Source organism: Elaeis guineensis, chromosome 4 (assembly GCF_000442705.2).
Source record: "Elaeis guineensis isolate ETL-2024a chromosome 4, EG11, whole genome shotgun sequence".
In the NCBI taxonomy this organism is placed as follows: Eukaryota; Viridiplantae; Streptophyta; class Magnoliopsida; order Arecales; family Arecaceae; genus Elaeis; species Elaeis guineensis.
The window spans coordinates 46,042,324-46,047,875 of NC_025996.2; the positions used below are offsets into that span (position 1 = coordinate 46,042,324).

The 5,552-nt window shown below is 37.4% G+C and overlaps 1 protein-coding gene across 1 annotated transcript in view; it reads left to right on the plus strand.

Annotated features, from left to right (window-relative positions):
* Positions 1 to 5,218: 5,218 nt before the first annotated feature.
* Positions 5,219 to 5,552, plus strand: part of LOC140857522 (F-box protein At2g26160-like) — a 6,011-nt gene continuing 5,677 nt past the window's right edge. The window contains exon 1 of the mRNA XM_073256514.1: positions 5,219 to 5,393. The gene's annotated coding sequence lies outside the window, so the exon portion shown is untranslated. The remainder of the gene's footprint in view (positions 5,394 to 5,552) is intronic.

The following is a 5,552-nucleotide window of genomic DNA, read 5'->3' on the forward strand; positions in this document are numbered from 1 at the left end:
ACTAAGTTCACTGTAATTTGTTTGAAAAGCATTGGATAAAAGTTGTCTGCTCATTGATTGACACATTCATCAAGATCTGTCAAATGAGGTGATGTGCCAATCGATAAGATATAGTACCTGCTAGGAATCCTAACTCATGAAAGGGTTCTCATTTTTCTATCCGAGGACTGTAGGGATTCGTAGAAATAGTGGGAGATAGTTTGTTTTAAAAATAAAATCTCTAAAATAAATTTAAATAATTAATTACAAAATCTAACTAGAATCTTCTCTCTGTTAGGATTTCTCTACCTCCAACCCTATTTATGTTTTTAGAAAACAATCGACTGACCAGACCCAATTATAAGAACTGGCTCAGGAACTTGAAAGTTGTTTTGAGTTCTGAGAAGCTTAGCTATGTCTAGGATCAGAAAACTCTAGTGTTACCAAACCGTCCACTGTTGATCAAGTTGGAAAATTCGATGGATGATGATAACAAGGTCAGGTGTAAATCTATGTTGACTCACCTACAAGAGTTGTATAATGAAAAGAGCCGATCTGTGCATTATGAAGTGTCTGTAAGACTCTTCAATGCTAAGATGAATTAATGGCAGTCGGTCTACAATCATCATTTGACAACGATCAAGAATCTGGAGGAGCTTGTGAAGCTCGACATGACTATGCATAAGAAATTGCAAGTGGATTTGATCCGACAATCTCTTACTCATTTGTATGGATAGTTTATAGTAAACTACCATATGAATAAGATTAATTGCTCCTTGATCAAGTTATTAGACATGTTGGTGACCACTGAGAAAATTTTGAAGAGTTCAAGGGTTATAGTTCTCACTGAGGAGTGGAGAAACTGTCCTGAACATTTGAAAATCCTAAAAAAAAAATGAAAGCGACACATCTTTAGAAGGTATGCCAGATTTGATCATAAAAGAAACTAATTTTATGGTTTCTTCTACTCCTAGTTGACTCATTGACTCTGATTCTAGTGCATGCTTGTGCACTTTTATGTAGGGTCTTGAGGGAAGTAAAAGGCTTAGGGAAGGTCTAATGATCCCTCGGATTGACATTGGGATAAGAGTTGCTACTGTGGCTATGATCATCTATCCTCTGCAATTACTGTTTGGGTTTAATTCTAAGAGATTATTACAATATACCTATTGCTAACAAAAATTTTATTTTTATTTCATGTACAGATTAGTTATAAAGGCTATTGTACCATTTATTTAGAAAATAAAATGGTCGGATATGGCTTTATGATTGACAATCTCCATCATTTATATGTTGATGTGAATATATTCGAGCAAATAAGTGAGTACCGTTGGATTTGAGAGATTCAGTGATGAGATAAGCCTCAAGTATATGTGGTACCTTAGGCTAGGTCATATAGGAGAAGAAAGGATTAATAGACTAATGGATCTTTGAGCTTGATGACTACTGAGTCATATCCAGTCTTTGAGTCTTATCTTCAAACAAATATGGCCAAGCTATCCTTTGTGGAACATAGGGGCACACTAGTATGTGTGCCACATTTGATGTGGTAGCTAGAGGAGATTATCTTTACTTAATTATCCTTACCATTGATTATCTATGGTATAGGTACATGTATGAGATACACATATCTGAAGCCTTTGAAATATTCAAAAAATTCAGATATGAAGTAGAGAAGTAAACCGAAAAAATTTTCAAGATATTTTGATCAGATCGAAGAGAATAATACCTAAAGAATTTTTTGATTATCTTAAGAACAACAGCATAATCTCATAATGGACTCCACCAAAAATATCTTAACTCAATGGGGTTTCAGAATGGAGAAATTAGACTCTATTGGATATGGTTCGATCCATAATGAGCTTCACTGACCTTTTTATTATTCATTTAGAGGATATACTTAGCTTACCACTAATTACTTAGTAAATTGGATTTTCTCTAAATTCGTTCTTACCACACCATATGGGATATGATATGATAAGAAACTGAATCTTAATTATTGCAAGATTCGGAGATGTCTGTCCCATGTAAAGCGACAGTAGACGGACAAGATAGAGATAGGTCTATGAGAGCTCGTAGGGTATCCAAAAGAGTTTTGGGATACTAATTTTGTCTTCTAGAGGATCACAACGTGATTGTGACCTAACATACTATCTTCTTAAAAAATAGTTTATCCATGATAGAAATAGTTTGAGGCAATTATAGCTCGAAGAGAAAATCTTCAAATAAACAGATGAATCTCATACTAGGGCATATATATTCCTTGAAACTGCAAGAAATAGAAGAACTCAATTATCATCTGCCAAATATTAAAAATAAATTGGGTTGAAGAAAGCTGATACCAATTCAACAGCTCAATAATAATTAAAGGGATTGAGAGGCTTAGGCCGGTCTTCAAAGCCTCCTCACAAGGTCCCCTGATTTTTCAAAGGAGACGTCATCTAACCAAAGGCTAAGTTGAGGATATAACACTTGGCTCAGATGTAATCGAGTTAGCCTCTACCAAACTACTTTTCATGGTGTCTAGACCCAGGTGACCTTGGATAAAGGCTTGCCAAGCTCTGTAGAAACTTAGTTAGCGGACCACCGACCAACATCTTGATTCATGACCTTTTCCTTAGAAAATCTCATTTCTTTAAAAAAAAGGGGACAAAAAGGAGCAAAGAAAGACAAGAAGCCAAGAAAATGGAACGGGAAGGAGTAGGAGGCCAAGGACCTACCAAACCCTAGGGAGGGCAAAAGACTTTGATTGGGACTCGATTGACACTGAAAACTAGGTAGTGACAAAGATAGATAGTGACAACAATAGAACTAGATTCCTCTGACTCCGGTAGAAATGATGTGAAAAATTGTTAACCTTTATCTTCTCTAGACTCTATATAGGGTCCCAAAGAGCGTAGATCAACATAGTCATTTGAAACCTACAGTTCAATCAATGGATATATGTCAACTTTTCGTTCAATTCTGAAGTATTATTGGGATCACAAGCAGCAAAACATCTAATCATTATGCATACATACTTGCTAGCCATGATGCTTCTTCAAAAATTGGATAGCCGGTGCATTTGTAATTAATGCGATGTCCAACAATTCTAGTGGTAGCCTTAAAAAATTGCTGAAGTGGCATAACTCACTATATGACCGCACAACTCGGCTATAATATTAGGCTCTATAGCTCAGTTTATAGCTTCATGGCTACACACTGTCGCTCAATATACAGTACGTTGTTGATCAAGCGGGTCAGCTCTTTTACTTCCTTTATCCAAGCTTTTAAAGAGCACTTCGGCCACTGAAGTAGGGGATGAATGATACCCCTAGATTCAACACAGCCACCATGGCACTATAGACCAATCAAAGCCTAACACAAATTAGCCATGAAGTCCTCACCTCAGCCAATTAGTTTCCACTATATGGCCACTTTGAAGGCATGTGGAGCTATCTAAATTTTTCTCCATTTGACGATAGTTGGCCTATAATAGTAGAATAGCCTCTCTAATCGAGGGATTTACATCTCATTGTATTGTATCATATCTTTTGGATATTAGAGTGGTTAGCCTCAATGGCCTCCCTCATACGTCCCAAGAATTCTTATTGCGATATGCTCCACCCTCGCCTCTATAAACCACTACCTAGGGGATCCCCAAGTAGGCTAAGTGAAACCCAAACAAGCTGAGTAAAATGAGCTCACTTAGATCAAGCTGAGTCTAAGTTCCATTGAGTACAGAGTGGAGAAACAACCCCTTCTCTCCTCTTTTTCTTCTTGGCATACAGACTCACAATCTCCTTCACTTCACTATCCCACTCTCTCTCTCTATTTTCTTCCACTCAAAACCTCCTTTATTCCACCGAGATAGATAGACTTGGGCATTGGAGAGTCTCCTGTAGCAAAATCCTCGATAAATAGACTTCCTTTATTTGTGATATTTCAGGATGTTCTTAGATATTGGAATAAAGATCCAGCCATTATCAACCACATTGAGAACTATGGTGAGCTTTTATAGTCCCTGAGTCACTATCCTTGGCTTTTTATTATCGGCTCCAGCTCGTCAGCCTAAGCTAAATTGATCTTAGGTGGTAGCATAAAAGTTGAGTGCTCACCCACAAGTTTGGTGATAACGGCATGTAAAGAAGAGAAATAGAAATACATGATGTACCTCACAATCTCTCTCTCCTTTTTCTTTTCCTATCTTGAGGTACAATAGGACATTGTTCTTCTTCCTTCCTTGAGGAGTGATCTTGTAAGAGACTCATGTTTAAAGAAAATCTTCTTTTCTAATCTCACGATCTTCTCTAGCAGTGCTAGTTCAAAATCCCTGCAAAAATCTAATTATGAGATTATGCTGCCATCTTATCCAATGCTAACTGAAAGGAGAACTCTAGACAAGGCCATCACTCATTTGTTTATAATCCTATATAAAATTATTTATGTGGGAGAGAGATCATTATATTTCATTATTAATATTAATTTTCATGATAACATCGTTGCAATAGCCATTACTTTGATAATTATTTTAAAATTAAAATTTATAAAATTATTTTTTTAGATAAATAATGGCTATTATAACTGTTATAGTACTTTATAACATTGTGATGAGAGCTTACTATATGGAATAATGTGTTAAGGAGATTATATTTGAGGTCAAAATAATTTAGGCCTGAGCACAAGTTAGGACATGACTAGAACCAGATAGAAAGTAAACTTGCTAAAAATTTGAACTCATTCATCATTCACTTTAAATTCAGTCAATTTTTGTGGCCAAAACCCCTAGTTCAAATTACACAGGTCTAAGCATTAATACGGATGTACTTTTGGCACACTAAAGCCATCTAAACGTTCACGTACTTTTGCTACGCTAGAGCCGTCATGCTTTAAGAGATCCACTCGAGACTGAAATATTTTCCGTGTTTCTATTTTATCTTCTATATCGATGGACGTTTTATTTTTCAGTTTTTGGATAACTAATATAGTGCCTAATAGACTTCTGATGTAAATTAATAAGATTATTTTTTTTATTTTTAATGCATGTAAATTTGGATAACCCAGTTCAACTGGGCGGAGAGGAAGTTGGGCGTCGTCCAATTGACCGGTCCACTCTGATAAATCGGCCCAGAACAGAAACCTACCCACCGAAAAAGAAAAGAAAAGAAAAAGAAAACAACACGTGCTATGCACGTGCGATGAAGAAGACTCCTGTTGGGAGTCTACTTCTTCTTGAGTTCGCTGGACAGAATCCGACTTTGAAGCGGATTCCCCCATCCTTCCAGCTTTATTTAGAGCCTGCCACCTCCCTTCGACCCTCACCGGTGATCCCAGTCTTTAATCTGAGCATAGCCGCCAGTTTCGTCGCTTGTTTTCCTCCCAACCGTCGGCTGCCACCACAACCGTGACCGTGGTCAACCGTCTCCGAAAGCCAGGTAAGAGCCCGGCGTCTTTTGATTTACCATCCGCTACCTTTTTCGTAGTCTCTGGAGCAAGGATTCCTGCCGGTTATCTTCGGCTTTTTGGTAGGAAGGGCGATCCCCTGCCTCCACTGTTTTCGAAAGTTCGGCGCTCCTCCTCCTTTTTTCCGGCTA